The sequence below is a fragment of the Ziziphus jujuba genome, chromosome 9 (genome assembly GCF_031755915.1).
Source record: "Ziziphus jujuba cultivar Dongzao chromosome 9, ASM3175591v1".
Taxonomy (NCBI): Eukaryota; Viridiplantae; Streptophyta; class Magnoliopsida; order Rosales; family Rhamnaceae; genus Ziziphus; species Ziziphus jujuba.
In genome coordinates, this window is record NC_083387.1 from 17,254,560 (window position 1) to 17,271,329 (window position 16,770).

General features: G+C 34.6%; 1 non-coding gene across 1 annotated transcript; it reads left to right on the top strand.

The window, feature by feature from the left end:
- Positions 1-528: 528 nt before the first annotated feature.
- Positions 529-635, top strand: LOC112492996 (small nucleolar RNA R71). The gene has a single exon (XR_003057413.2). It is a non-coding gene; the product is annotated as a small nucleolar RNA R71 (small nucleolar RNA).
- Positions 636-16,770: the final 16,135 nt, after the last annotated feature.

Below are 16,770 nucleotides of genomic sequence, written 5' to 3' on the forward strand. Positions count from 1 at the left end.
GTTGTCTTTGAAACCCTCCACTTTGTCCTTGATTAGACCCTTGCTGGTTGTTGTTAGACCATGAAAAATTTGGGTGGTTCCTCCATCCTAGATTATATGTGTTAGAATATGGATTGTTTTGTTGCTTTTGGAAGTTCCCTACAAAATTAACATCATCAGAAGCAAAGGGATTTCCAACTTGGCAATCCACACTCTTATGATCATGAGCACCACATAAATCACTAAATAAATTGGATAGAATTCACCCCTATTTGACCAAATTGAGTGTTCAAGGTCTTCATGAATTGGGTTGCAAGTTGAGCTCCTAAGTTGTTAATATCAACGTCTTCCACGGCCTTTACTTGACTTCTTCCATTTAGTCTCCTCTCACTTGGATATTGGTAGTTATTATGGGCCATCTCTTCAATTAATTCAAATGCTTCTGATTGCCTCTTCTTCATTAAAGAACCTCCTGTAGCTGCATCTACCAATTGTTTGTTACCATAATCTAGACCATTATAGAAAATCTGTACCTGTATCCATGTTGGAAAACCATGGTGTGGGCATCTTCTTAATAGTTCATTGAAGCGCTCCCATGCATCATACAAAGTCTCTTGGTCCCATTGACAAAAATTGTTTATATCACTTTTCAATTTTGCGGTCTTTGATGGAGGAAAAAATTTGTCTAGGAATTTTGCCTCCATAGCATCCCATATAGTGATAGTACCTGCAGGTAAAGAATTTAACCACACTTTTGCCTTGTCTCTAAGAGACCAAGGAAAAAGTCTTAATCGAAAAGCATTATCAGAAACACCATTTTGTTTAGACATATCACACAATTGAAGAAAACTAGAAATATGCATGTTTGGATCTTCATGAGGCAAACCACAAAATTGAACATTATTAAGCAAAGAAGTAGTAGATGCTTCAATTTTAAAATTGTTTGCTTCAATGGGTGGTCTCCTTATGCAAGACAAATCACCAACTTTCTTTTGACCAGCATACTCGCATATGGGCAAATAATCTTCTCTTTGGTTGGCCATTGTACCTTCTTGAGTTCCTTGGTCTATATGTACCCAAGTACCCCTTATGGCTTGTTTTCTGGGTGCTGGTTTATTTTCTAAGTCAACTTCCTCCTTGAACTCTTGATCACCACTATGACTCATACGCAACACCTAATTCCTAAAAAGAGAGCAAGTAAAATAAATTAGAAAATTGAACAAGAAAAAAAAATTATTAGAATTCTAATGTTGCTGACTAATCTAACAATTAAAATCAATTAGCAATAAAGAAAAACAAACTAACACTTAACTAAAGGATAAATGAAAATAACTCTAGGAAATAATCAACCAAACGAATAGAATGCAAAAAATTAAACCCTTTTGTGCAGGTATGCTTTTAAAGTAAACAATTATGCCAAACTAAAATTTCAACTAAAAGTAAGCTAAACCTAATCTTATTCAACCAAACAAATAAAAAATAATAATAAAATCCCTAAGTATGCTAGACTTGTAACCTAAGCACCAATAAATTAAAAAACACAATTTTGGTTTTAAGTACCACAAAATAAGTATTAAAAACTCAAAGCAAGTTAGCCAAACAAGCAAAGAATTAAAACCCTAGCATGCAACACTAAAACCAAAATTAAGAAACAAGTATAAAAATTTAAAATAAGAAAACAATGATCAAAGTACTACTAAACCCAATCCGAATTAATATTAATGCCTTAATCCCCGGCAACGGCACCAAAAACTTGATGTGTAAAATCAACTCGCAAGTGCGCGAATCGTTTTCAAGTAATAAAGTGGAAAAATAGGGTTGTCGTACCCAAGGGATTAAGTTTTAAGTGCCAAAGATAATTAGGTTTTGATAATATTTGAACGAAAATTTAAAATGACAATTGAAAACTAAATAAACTAAATTAAACAAAAGCAATCAATCAAAATTAGATCAGTTTCAAGAAAGAGAGAGAATTGAATAATTATGAATACTAGGGCATTTGATTTCACCGCTAACTATTCCAATTTAATTACTTAAATATGTGAATTCAATTAACTAGTAATTTTGTTAACCACACTTAATCACAAAATTAATCAAAAGTAGTTTCCACTCACAATTGATAATATTCACATAACCTAATTTATTCCTTCCGGCCTATAAATTAAATCATGCAAATTCATCAAGCATAGATTAAGCAAATAATATGGCATGAGACATAACTATTTTCCAATCAATTATGCATTCATGTAAATCATTAGAGATCCATAATATTATCCTTTTCCAAGCTCAAATATTATTAAAATCATTCATTCCTTCCGGCCTATGAAAGCATTAAGTATACCAATGATTTATTAACAAAACATATTACTAATTAAATAAAACTCAACATACATTAAAATCATTAAACCTTCATAGTTAGGGCTACATCATAGCACTAGCTATGAAAATTAGTTCATGGTAAAAATAATTTCAACATCCATAATTATTAAAAATAATAAGATTCACAATTAGCGAGAAAGGAAAAGAGAATAAAAACTATTGAAGAAATTCTCCTCCAAGAGCTCTCAAAGTCGTAGCCTTCTTCTCCAAGCAAGCCCACGTCTCTCTGCCTCCTCCAAGCTCTCCAATTGATCTTCTAAAACTCTAAAACTTTAAAATCCTAGAACCCTTAAGAGAATCTTAGAAACTCCCAAAATTTGGTTTGTTTCTATTTAAGCCTCCTAAAAGCTCTTAAATAACTCTTTAAACTTGTATATCTTCCTTCAATGTGGTGGGGGCTATATATATAGGACCTTGGCAATCTTTTTCTCTCTTTATTTTCAATGTGGGAGTCTTGGAAGATACCTTTTTTAGGCTATAAAAAGGGTTGGACAAATTTCATGTGTAAAAAGGAAACTGGATATTACTTGCTCTCTACTACTTTCCTTTTATCTAATTCCTCCTAAAAAAATAGTTAATTAGTCTAATTTACCTTTAATGAAGCATGTGACATGACATGTGCCTCATTAATGATAAATTAACCAATTATTGCTACTAGTTTTTATCTTGGCCCTCAAATTGCCTTGATTCCCTCTTTTGATCAATGGTGGAGATTTAACTAGAATATTATTTTTTTATAAATTCTAAACTTTAAATGATGATAACTCTTTGCTCGCACCTTAAAATCCAAAAATAACGAGACATTTGAAATCCTCAGATCGTGATGATTCATATGACATCCACTTCCATCATGAAATTCCCGATAGAATCTTTATGGAATCTTCAAGGTATCTTTTTGGAATTTTTTTAATGCTTAATCCGTTCGAGCTCAAATCTTGCTTCCCACCATAATTCGACCCACGGAATCCATTTTTATGGTTATTTTCTTAAAATTCTTCTTCTTTTACCTAGATTAAGAAAAATACATAATTAAGTATCTTTCCATAACAAATTAACACAAACTAACAAATATTAAGCTATAAATATGGCATAAAATCATCAATATTTTAGACCTAACACAACCTATGGTAATGAGTTAGCACAAATCTCTTTCTCATGGCTCTTTTCATTTGTGGCCAAGTGGTAATAGGTTCATCACCAATTCTCTTGTAAGTACCTTGGTCATTAGTCCACCATTGGATTGCATAATGTCCAAATTCCAAAGCGGCCAATTTAAGCTTCTTTGCCTCAAAGTAGATATGGCAATCGAATATCATCTCCATTCGCTTCTCCCACTCTAGATATGCCTCCATATCACTTTTCTCCAAAAATGGCGGTATGTTCACTTTAACATTCCCAAGGTCATCATCTTCATCTCTAGCTTGCCTCCCACAATTTTGCCTTCCTTGGAATACAAAAATATCATCAAACTCCTCCTCTAGATTGTCTCCAAAATTATCTTCCTCAAATCCTTCCCTAGATCGTCCACGGCCTTCTCGACCTCATCCTTAGCCTCCATGAAAATCCACACTAGGATTCGACCCACCTTGTGAGTTCTCAAATCTGTCCATTCTTTGATCTAAGTGATTAAAGCGAGCTTTCATGCTTTGGAGTTATTCTAAGATCGCCATCATGTTGGTAGGTTCACCTTCACTTCCAATTGCTTGAGATTCACCCTTTAACCCTACGGATTCCTCTTCTAGATTCCTTAATGAACCATCTCCTCTTCTCATCCTTGAATTTGTCATGTTAGCAAAAATAATACAAAAATCCTCACCAAATTCACTTCCTCACGTGTTTCAGTCAAAGAAAGCCTTAACTTTCTATTAATTCAACTACCAATTTTTCACCTTTTAAACTTGTTTATGGTTTTAATCCTTTAACTCCATTAGATTTATCACCATTACTTTTAAGTGAAAGAGCTAGTGTAGATGGGAAGAAGAAAGCTAAATTGGTCAAGTTTCTACATGAGAAGGCACGTGCTAACATAGAGAGAAAGACAGAGCAATATGCAAAACAAGCCAAAAATGGAAGAAAGAAGGTTTTTTTTTAGCCTGGAGATTGAGTATAGTTGCACCTTAGGAAGGAGAGGTTTCTTGAGTAAAAGAAATCAAAACTTATGCCAATAGGAGATGGACCATTCCAAGTATTGCAAAATATTGGAGACAATGCTTATAAGATACATATTCCATGTGAGTATAATGTTAGTGCTTCTTTTAATGTATTTAACTTAACCCCTTTTGATGCAGCTGACAATTTGAGGATAAATCATTTGCAAGAGGAAAGGAATATGAGGATTGTCATGGTAGCACTCAAAGATAAAGTCCTGAGCCATTAGAGTTGCCAACTAGACCAGTTACTAGAGCTCGTGCAAAGAGGTATAATGTAGCATTGAGCATTGAAGGTTGCGGATATGAAAGCTTGAAGGAAGATAATGTTAAGGGCAATTTGGTAATTTCTCAAGAGCATGATGATGTGGCACTTTGATGACATGGCATCTTTGGACATGTGTCATGACATGTGGCATCTAAGCAGCTATCCAACATGGCTTGAAAAGAAAGAATTCAGCTTGTTTCCTTTTTAGGCCAATTATGTGTCTTGATCACCATGTTACTTGATCACCAAGTTTTACAATCTTAGTCTTATTTTGATTTTAGGAAACCTTTAACTTTTATTATGTTTTTAATTAATTTTGGTTGGAATCCTAATATTTAATTTTCGTGTAATTAGTCACTTTTCTAAATTATAAAGGAGTTGACTAGTCAAATTTAAATTAGGAAATAAGTTAGAATTTAGGATTTTGAGTTTAGGAAGGTATTTTGGATGAATTTCTTATTATATTTGCATTTATTTTTGCTTGTAAAAAGGCTTCAATTTCTTAATACAATAACTTTTAATCTTTAGCAAAATTTAATACTTGTGAGAGCTATACTTGTTGGTTCTCTAACAAATATCCTTTAAAATTTTCTAACTTGAGAATTAAAGTTCAATCCTTAACTTATCAATAGGGTAATTCTGCAACTTTTTTGTGGCATCATTCATTCTACAAGTACTTGTATCAATTAGGCAATTAAGTATTAGATTGAACAAATCTAGGTTGGATTGCTTAGGCTTGTACTGTGAATTTTTATTAAAAGGCTATGTTAGAGAAAGTATGAGCCTTTTTGTTGTGCTTGTGTTGTTAGTGCCCAAAAAGATGGAACATGGAGAATACGTGTTGATTGTAGGGCCACTAAGAACATAACCATTAAGTATAGACATGCTATACGTAGGTTAAATGATATTCTTGATGAATTGCATGGTACTTGTGTTTTCTCTAAAATTGATCTTAAAAGTGGATATCATCAAATTCGCATGAAAGAAGGATGAATGGAAAACAACTTTTAAAACTAAACATGGATTGTATGAATAGTTAGTTATACCTTTTGATTTAACTAATTCACCTGGTACATTTATGCGTCTTATAAATCACATTTTAAGAGCATATTTAGGAAAATTTGTTGTTGTGTATTTTGATAACATTTGAATATATAGCCAAAATTTAGAGGAATATGTTGAGCATCTTAGAGCTATTTATGATGTTCTAAGAAAATAAAATTTGTATGCCAATCTTAAAAAGTTTATGTTTTGCACTACTGAACTTGTATTTTTAGGTTTTGTTGTTAGTGAAAAAGGCATCACGTTTGATAATGAAAAGATAAAGGTGATTAGGGAATGGCTGAACCTTACATCTATAACCAATGTTAGAAGATTTCATGGACTTGCTAGCTTTTATAGGAGGGTTCATAAAGGATTTTAGTACCATTGCCGCACCACTTACAGAAGTGATCAAAAAAAGTGTAGGCTTTCAAATGGGGAAAGGAGCAAGAAAAGTCTTTTAATTTGCTGAAAGACAAACTTACTACTTCACCTTTGCTTTCTTTACCTAACTTTGCTAAGACATTTGAAGTTGCGTATAATGCATTAGGTATTGGTATAGGAGATATTCTTACGTAGGAAGATAGATCCATTGCCTATTTTACTGAGAAATTGAGTGGAGCCACATTGAATTATATAGTACAAAGTGTTAAACTCACATTTTTAATTCAAATTGAGACTTATATAGTACAAGGAATTAAAAGCTTTCCAATGCCACAAGATTATCATTATGCACATTTGCCATATCATAAGTTTAAACAATATAATAAGGATGACATCATTTACATATTTAATCCATGTTGAACATAAAAAGGTGGAAGTTAAGCTAATGACTTTAACTAAGTACTCCCAAGTTTCTTTCTTTACCTTTTATTTATCTATTTAGTTTAGTTGTTTTTAGTTGTTTTTAGTTGTTTTCTTGTTTTTAGGATGTTCTGATGTGTTTTATTTTAGTTTTTACAAGGTTTTAAGATGTTTAGTTACAAAAGAGCAAAATATAAATTCTAAGAATTTTGAGGATCAAGCTAGGATTTTGGAGTACAACTACCTTGAGTATGCAGCGCGGTGCATCAACTTGCATGAGCACATGCCCTATTCTTTGGCCGCAGAGTGTGTAGGGAAACTGTACCATATAGGTTTTTCCTAAGATTCCACAATGTAAGGCGTAGTCCATGCCTTAAAAGGGGAATATTCTTTACCTTTTACTCTTTTTAGTTTATTTTATGTTTTTCACGATGACAACATTGTTCATTTTAAATTTGGGAGTGAAAACCATGCTTGGCATATTTTAAATCTTGTCTTTTAAGTGCTTTTATTTTATTTTATTCTTTTATGCATGTTAGTTTTGGTCTTAGTTTTCTTTCATAAAATTTTTGAAAAATAGAAAGATATTTTAACTTTTATTGTGTGTTTATGTTTTTCTCAATTATTATTATCAAGGAAAATTTCATTAACAAGATGGTAACCTAGCCACCTTTGTGTTGAAGTGTGGCAATTTTGCCACTTGATGGTGCATGTCACCAGCTAGCATGCACACCTTGCTATCAACTCCTTTCCTTTTATGAGTTTATATTTTTTGTATGTTTTTAATTGATGCAAGGTATATTTTGATAATGTTTTGTACCTAAGTTATGTATGCAAAAGCATAGGCAAAACTATGCACAAAAGAGTAGGAATGTTATGCTTGAAATGCCTATGGTGCTAGATTCATAATTTCCAGCAACATAGGTCCACTGTTTATCTTATATCTCAGGTTGCAAATGGCGTTTTGGGCTGAAATTTTGAGGGATGTATACAGACATATATAGAAGACTATGGCTCAAATTTTAGGTCAAAATGACATGGGAAAGTCCATTTTCCATTTCAAACAGATTGCTGTATCTGATGGGCCCAGTATGCAGAGTATGGGTCAGTTTTGGAGTTGTTTGGCCCATCATCCGATTTCAGAACTTTCCTAGCTCTTGGAAAAATATTTATTGATGACCAAGGATGCTTCAAACCAAGTTTCAAAAGCAGATACAAAGGGCAACTAAGTAGGTGAAGCTAGTTTGGTTGTTTACCCAAACTAGTTAAACAATAGGAACTTAGTTCAAACCATGTCCCACTTTTTACTATATTTGGAATAGACATATTGCAGCTGGTTTTTACCTCTTTTGTGTATGAAAATTTAGATGTTGACCATTTTACTTTTAAATTTCAAATACTTTACTCATTTTGTAAGATTATATGCTTGACATGTGTGAACTAGTTGTAATTTCAAGCTTATATTGCTAAATGAATAAGATGACTACACATCCAAGCCTCATTTTCAAAAACCAACGTGGTCCCCTTCTTCTCATCTCTTCTTCAACACCTTAGAACACTCTAAGAATCCTAAAAACCAGAAAACACCATAACCAAAACCTAAAAACACAACTCACACACAACCATTCCCAAGAGTATCACCAAAAGCTTGCTTGTTGCTAACACTTCAAGCTAGCTTGATCTTGGTCATAACCTTCTCATCCCAACAAAGTGGTATCGGAGCAAGGTACATTTTTGTGAGATTTGTGAGGTTTTTGGGCTGGTTTGTTCCTTGAGAGTGAAGAGATACTTGAAAGCACAAATATATTTTCATATTCCTTCATACCCGAAAGCAAAATTCACATCGCTTCTTCAAGTTTTTCAACTCCTTCTCCTCCTATCTTCAATGGGGAGAACTACAACATTTGGAGTATCAAGATGCAAGCCTACTTGAAGGCTTATGGTCTTTGGGAGGTCACCATAAATCCCCAAGAACCCGAGCCTTTGAGACAAGGGGCAACGGTCAACCAAATCAAGCACCATAAGGAGGAATTGGCTAAAGGTTTCAAGGCTCTCACCGCCATTCATTCTTGTATTAGTGATACCATTTTCATAAGGATAATGGCATGTGAGAGTGCCAAAGAAGCTTGGAACAAACTTCAAGATGAGTTCCAAGGGAGTGCAAGGGATAGGCAAATGCAAATCCTTAACCTAAGGAGGGAGTTTGAGACTATCAAGATGAAAGACAAAGAAACGGTTAAGGAGTTCACCACAAGGCTTCTTAATGTGGTGAATCAAATTAGGGTGCTAGGTGAAAGGTTAAGTGACCAAAGGATTGTGGAGAAGGTGTTGGTCTCCTTGCCCGAGAGGTTTGATGCTAAGATATCTTCATTGGAGGAGTCAGGGAACCTAAATGAAATTTCCTTGACCGAGTTGGTGAATGCCTTCCAAGCTACGGAGCAAAGGAGGAGGATTAGTCATGAAGAATCAATGGAGGCTGCATTTGTGTCTAAACAACATCAAAAGACACAAAATCAAAAGAAGAACAAGCTTAAGGTCATAAAGGAGAAAGGTGAAACTAGCAAACCCGAGAGGAAGTCCTATGAACCTTGTCACTATTGCAAGAAGAAAGGTCATCATCCAAGAAGGTGTTAGTGGAGGCCGGATGCATTTTGCCATAAATACCAACAAAAGGGTCATGTGGAGAGAGTATGCAAGGCTAACAAGAAAGATAAGCAACAAGCAAATGTTGCTAAAGATAATGCAAGTGATAGTGAATCCGAAGAGTTGTTTGTTGCTACTTATTTTAGTAGCATCAAGAATGATGAAGGATGGATCATTGATAGTGGAGCAACATACCATATGTCTCACAAGCATGAGTGGTTCACAAACTTGGATAGGAGCAGCCACAACAAAGTTAAAATTGGAAATGGAGCCTTGATGGAAGTGAAAGGCAAAGGAGATGTGGTGATACACACCACCAAAGGTGTTTGGCTTAGGAAATTATTGGAGGACTTGAGCTTAAAACAAGAGGAAGCTACGGTAATATTGTGTGACAATACTTCAGCAATAGCAATTGCACAAAATCCAGTCCAACATAGGAGGACCAAGCACATACCGGTCAAGTATCATTTCTTAAAGGAATTTGAAGCAAGTGGTGAAGTGAAATTGGAGTATATGACTTCCGAGGAGAACTTGGCGGATATCTTCACCAAGCCATTGGGAAAGAAGAGATTTGAGATATTGAGAGGACTTATCAATGTCTCATACAAAATTGCCAAGGAGGAGTGTTGAAGTGTGGCAATTTTGCCACTTGATGGTGCATGTCACCAGCTAGCATGCACACCTTGGTATCAACTTTTTTCCTTTTATGAGTTTATGTTTTTTGTATGTTTTTAATTGATGCAAGGTATATTTTGATAATGTTTTGTACCTAAGTTATGCATGCAAAAGCATAGGCAAAACTATGCACAAAAGAGTAGGAATGTTATGCTTGAAATGCCTATGGTGCTGGATTCATAATTTCCAGCAACATAGGTGTACTGTTTATCTTATATCTCAGGTTGCAAATGGACTTTTGGGTTGAAATTTTGTGGGATGTCTACAGACATATATAGAAGACTGTGGTTCAATGTTTAGTTCAAAATGACATGGGAAAGTCCATTTTCTATTCCAAACAAATAACTGTATCTGATGGGCCCAGTATGCAAAGTATGGGTCAGCTTTGGAGCTGTTTGGCCCATGATCCGGTTTCAGAACTTTCCTAGCTCTTGGAAAAATATTTATTGATGACCAAGGATGCTTCAAACCAAGTTTCAAAAGCATATACAACGGGAAACTAAGTAGGTGAAGCTAGTTTGGTTGTTTACCCAAACTAGTTAAACAATAGGAACTTAGTTCAAACCATGTGTCACTTTTTACTATATTTGGAATAGACATATTGCAGCTGGTTTTTACCTCTTTTGTGTATGAAAAGTTAGGTGTTGACCATTTTACTTTTTAAATTTCAAATACTTTACTCATTTGGTAAGCTCACATGCTTGACATGTGTGAACTAGTTGTAATTTCAAGCTTATATTGCTAAATGAATGAGATGGCTACACATCCAAGCCTCATTTTAAAAAACCAAAATGGTCCCCTTCTTCTCATCTCTTCTTCAACACCTTAGAACACTCTAGGAACCCTAAAAACCAGAAAAGACCATAACCAAAACCTTTTTACACAACTCACACACAACCATTCCCAAGAGCATCACCAAAAGCTTACTTGTTGTTAACACTTCAAGCTAGCTTGTTCTTGGTCATAACCTTCTCACCCCAACACTTTGTGCAACCTGAACTCCATCAAGGTTTACACCCTTTTTCATGCTTCACAAGGAAACTTTGGTTGAATGACCTAATGCAATATTTATGTCTATGTTTTATGTTCCTTTTAATGTCTTTTGAATGCTTAAGTTTTGTTGTATTTAGCTTAGAAATTGTCTATTTGCTGGGTATTGATTTTATTTTGTAAAATGGTTTTGTTGGAAATTGTATTTCTAGCTACATATGTTAATTTAGGAGGCTAGTGCATTCTGAGTTATTTTAACCAAGTTATGGTTTTTGGATATATTCTAATAGATATGTAATGGAAAATATAGCAAAAATAATGGGTCAAAAAAGATTTTGTATGCCCAAGATATGCAGGTTGCAAGTTGGCATAACTACTTAGATTTCCAGCAGTTATCACCCACGGCTTTGAGCTGAGTTAGAAGCCCTGCCCAATTCTTTTGACCCTGGTCTTCTCTAGATTTTGTCTTCAACATTTCAACATGCCACTTGTCAAAAATTAAATAATTTGGATGAAGATATCCCAGCCTTTTATCAGGTCAAACTAGCATTACCTAATTTGGTGGGATAGTTTTCTGAAGTTCAAAATCTCACCAACCATTGCCATATTTGTACACTCACATGTGAGCTAGTGGTTGAATGGCTATGTATCAGAATTTTGAGTAGAAAATGTGTAATTTTATTTGGTCTCACACATTTCACATGTGTGAGATGAGTTTTTTACCAATATAATACAACAATCATATGAAAAAAACATATCATTGAGCTGTTTATGTGTTTGGTTGACTGAGCATCTTTTCTTCTACTTCATCTTCTTCTTCTTTCTTCCGAACAAAAACCCTAACAAATCTCAATATCACCGTGCCAAAAATAAACACAAAAATAACCTTAACACCAAACCAAAATCAGATTAAAGGTTATGCACAAGACAAACACCTTGTGTACGACACTCTTGGTCAAGTGAACCTAAAACCACAACAAATTCCAACATCGTATTAAAGCTTTGTTTGAACCATCGAGGGAATTTATGAGATTTTTGTCTAGCCTATCTTCATGTAAGAGAGCCCCCCATTTCATTCTTTTCATTTTCGAATCGAAGTGGTATAAAAACCAAACTAGAAAACTCACCAAAAATCCAACTCGAGAGTTACTTTCTTCAAAATCTAGTTTTGTGTCGTGGCTTTTCAACATTTTACACCACCTACTCCACCAAAATTTGAGTGCTGAAACTAGTCCATGAGCATAAAGATGAAAGCCTACCTATAAGCCTTTGGACTTTGGTCTGTGATGGAAGAAGGTTATAAAGTTGAGGAGTTAAGAGCAAATACCACATAAGCACAAAGACTTGCACATAAGGCCGAGATAGCTAAAGGATTCAAGGCTTTGACAGCCCTTCATTCTTTGGTAAGTGACTCTGTCTTCACTAATATCATGTCTTGTACAAGTGCTAAAGAAGTTTGATTATAGTTGCAAGAAGAATTTCAAGGAAACACTAGGACTAGACAAATGCAAGTTTTAAACGTAAGAAGAGGGTTTGAGACAATTAGAATGAAAGAAAATGAGTTGGTTAAGGACTTTATCGATAGACTACTAAAGTTTGTGAACCAAATTAAAGTCTTTGGAAAGCCATTGATCGACCAAAGGGTTGTAGAGAAGGTATTGGTGAGCTTACCCAAAAAGTTTGAAGCTAAGATTTCTTCCCTTGAGGAATCAAGGAATATTAATAAGATTATTTTGAATGAGCTTATCAATGCCTTCCAAGCAACCAAACAAAGAAGATCCATAAGAAAGTCTTTAGGAATTGTTTTGATGTCTACTTAAAACAAAAAGACGAATAAAAAGAACAAGAACAAAAAAGTCAGTTATGGAGGTTTCAATAACAACAACAATTCCAACAACAATAACAATGCGAAGGAACAACAAGGACAACAGCAAAACTGTGGGGGTTATCCACTATGCTCCCATTGCAAGAAGTATGGACATGCACCAAACAAGTGTTTTTGGAGGCTGGATGTTACTTGTGAAAAGTGTGAACAAAGAGGACATGTTGGTAAAGTTTACAAGTAAGAATGGCGATAAGCAAATGTGGTAAATGAGGAGGCCGAGATACTATTTGTGTCTACATGCCTTAAAGCTACAAGTAATGGTCTTGGTTAGTTGGTGGATCATAGTTGCTCACACCACATGAATTTTGAAGAATCCAAGTTTGTGGAACTTATCCAAAATGTTCTATATGTGCCTTCATTGTGTAAAAACTTGTTAAATGTTGCACAATTGGTTGAAAATGGATGTGTTCTGAACTTTGGTTATGATGGTTGTTTGATATCGGATACTTTTGAAAATGAGGTATTTAAAGTTGCCTTGAAAGATAAAAGGTATAGGTTGAATTTAATAGATAGTGAACAAGCTGTAAGAGGAAAAGTTGAGTCATTTTCTCAACTTTGGCATAAAAGGCTTGGTCACTCTAGTTATAGTGCAATGAAGAATACTAATGCTTTGATGAATGATAAGTCCTTGATTGATGATTATGAAAAATGTTTGTGAAGTTTGTCAACTTTGAAGGTCCATTGGGTTTCCATTTCCTAAAATTGGTGCATGGAGAGCTAAGGCGAAGTTAGAACATATTTATTCATATGTGTGTGGTCCTATGAGTGTGTCTTCTTTGAATGGCTGTAGATATTTTTTTATATTTATTGATGACTACTCTAGGATTGTTGGGTTTATTTTCTCACACACAAATCACAAGTTCTTGAAAAGTTTATAGAATTTTAGAAACTGGTTGAAAATCAAAGTAGGTCCACTTTGAAATGTTTGAGGGCCGACAATGGTGGTGAATACACTAGCTTAGTTTCAGAGGAATTTTGTAAAGAAAGTGGTATAATTGATCAATTTACCACACCATACACACCACAACAAAATGGTGTGGGAGAGGAAGAATAGGATATTGGTGGAGGTGGCTAGGTGTATGATACATGAAAAGAACATGCCAAAGAAATTATGGGTCAAAGCTATCTATTCTAGTTCTTACATTCAAAAATGATGCTTTACCAAATCCATTGACGGCAAGACACCCTATGAGTTGTGATTTGGAGAGAAACCATCTTTGGAGAATGTTAAAGTGTTTGGTAGTATGTGATTTCTCCATGTTCACTCACACATGAGAGATGAGTTGACAAGAAAGCAAATGTTCATGTCTTGGTGTGATATAGTGAGGTTACCAAAGATTTTAGGGTCTATTAACTAGAGACAAAAAGCTCGTGGTAGCTAGAGATATGAAGATTTAATGAGAATGCAAAATGTGATTGGAGTAAGGGGGAGCTATTGGTGAATGAGGATGAGCCATGGTTTGAAAAAGAAAATGAAGAAAGAAATGTTGAAAACAACAATGATGAAGATAATGAGGAGGATGATGATCTACTCCAAAAAACCATCGAAGCTGATTTAGTGATCGTGTTAGAGGAGAGAGATCTTGTTCGAGATTTATGAAAGGTGTAATGTTATAGTTAGTGACCCTACATGTGTGTAAGAAGCCTTAATGAAGAAAGAGTGGAAAGAAGTAATGGATGTGGAAATAGAGATGATTGAGAAGAATGAGACTTGGTCCTTGGTCACTAAACCATAAAGCAAGAAAGAAATTAGTGTCAAATGGATTTTCAGAACTAAATACAATTCGGATGGAATCATTTGGAAACACAAGGCAAGGTTGGTGGTTAAGAGGTATGCACAACAAGCCGAAGTTGACTATGGAGAGACATTTGCACCCGTAACAAGGATGGAAGCAACTAGACTCGTCGTTGCTCTTTCGACTACCAAGCAATGGAGTGTGTTTCACTTGGATGTGAAATTGGCATTCTTGAATGATGTGTTGCAAGAAAAAGTGTATGTGAAGCATCTTGAGGACTATGTGGCTCAAGGGCATGTAGATAAGATTTATAAGCTTCACAAAGCCTTATATGATCTTAAGTAAGCACCTAGGGCTTGGTATGGAAGGATTGATAGCTACTTGCTTGGACATGGCTTTAGGAGGAGCCAAAATGAACCCACCTTGTATGTAAAGATTGAAGGAAGCACAGTAGTAGTCTCTTTCTATGCTGATGACTTGTTGGTCACCGATGAGGACCCAAGGAATGTGGACAAGCTATGGTATGAACTTAATGAAGAGTTTAAGATGTCTGGCTTGGGTCTCATGAATGACTTCCTTGGTGCAGAAGTAATGCAATGCCAAAGAGGAATATTTATATCATGAGAAAAGTACATCAATGATCTCTTGAAGAAGTTCAATCTTGAAGAGTACAATCCAATGAACACTCCAATGATCAGAGGAGAGAAGTACCAAAAGGAGGATGGCACATCGAAAGTAGTTTGCTTTATATGTGCTCATTTAGGCCAAATACTATATATGTCGTGTGTGTGATTTCAAGATACATGCAAGCACCCAGCTAAACTCCTCTTAGACGTGCCAAAAGAGTTCTTAGGTACCTTAAGGGCACTAGTGATTATGGAGTTTAGTATCGAGTAAAGAATGAGTTGAAACTTATTAGTTATTAGGATAATGATTGGACAAGATGCATTGATGATTTGAGGAGCACTTTGGGCTACTTGTTTTCACTTAGAAATGGTCCTTTCTTTTGGCATGCAAAGAAGCAAAGCACAAAGGCTCAAAATAAGCCGAATATATTGCTTGCTTATCTTATGGGAAGTCGAATACATTGTGTGTTCATCTTATGTAAACCAATATATTTGGTTAAGGAAGTTGATGGGAGATCTTGGTCATACTTAAAAAGGTCCAACCATCATCAAATGTCACATCACTTCAATAGTTTCAATAGCGAAGCAGGAATGTTGTGGCCAACGAGTTTGAGTTGTGTTGGAGACCCTGCCAAATTTTTTTGACCTTGGTTTTCTCTAAATTTTATCATGAATATTTCAACATGCTACTTGTCAAAAATCAAACAATTTGGATGAAGAAATCTCAACGTTTCATCAAGTCAAATATAGCATTATCCAATTTGATGGAGACGATTTTTTGAAGTTCAAAATCTTACCAAGCATTGCCATTTTGTACATTCTCTTCTCCTTCATCTTCTTTTCTCCCTTCCAAACAAAAGCCCTAACAAACCTCAATAGCACCATACCAAAAATAAACACAAAAATCATCTAAAGACCAAACCAAAATTGGATTAAAGGTTGTGCAAAAGACTAACACTTTGTGTACGAAACTTTTGGCAAAATGAACCCAAAACCATATCGAGCTCTAACAAATTTCTATTTTTATATTGTTTTCTTAAGTACTTTAGAAAAATAAGCCCTCAAAAATATTTTCTAAATATTATTAATGATGTGTTCTTCCTAAAAAATAAGTCTTTAAATAGACTAGAGTCACAAAGCAATAAAACCCTAAAACCTTAGGAAAATTCAGCCTATGTAGATAGGAAACCTTGATTGGACGAAATTCAAGTTTCTTTCCTAATCCTATTTTGATTAATTAATTTCTTTATTTTTTAATTAGGAATTAATTAATTTACAATTGAAATAATAAAATATAAACTTTCCTAAGTTAATTTTTCCAGAAAAATAACTAAATAAAACCAAAATAAAAACTAGTTTCTAAAAACAAAAGTCAAAATCAAATTGTTAAGCTAACTTTGACCAATTATCAACTTGTAAAGGCTCCAAATCAGCTTCCATATGCCATGTAGGATGCCAAATATTATTAATAATGATTCCCCACATGTTTCCCCTTGATTGGAATAAGTCAAACTTGCTTGAACAAGAAGAAAAGCCAAAGTCAGTGGCTAAATAGTACATTTTTAGCCAAATTGAGATGTTTTCTATACAAGCTGGT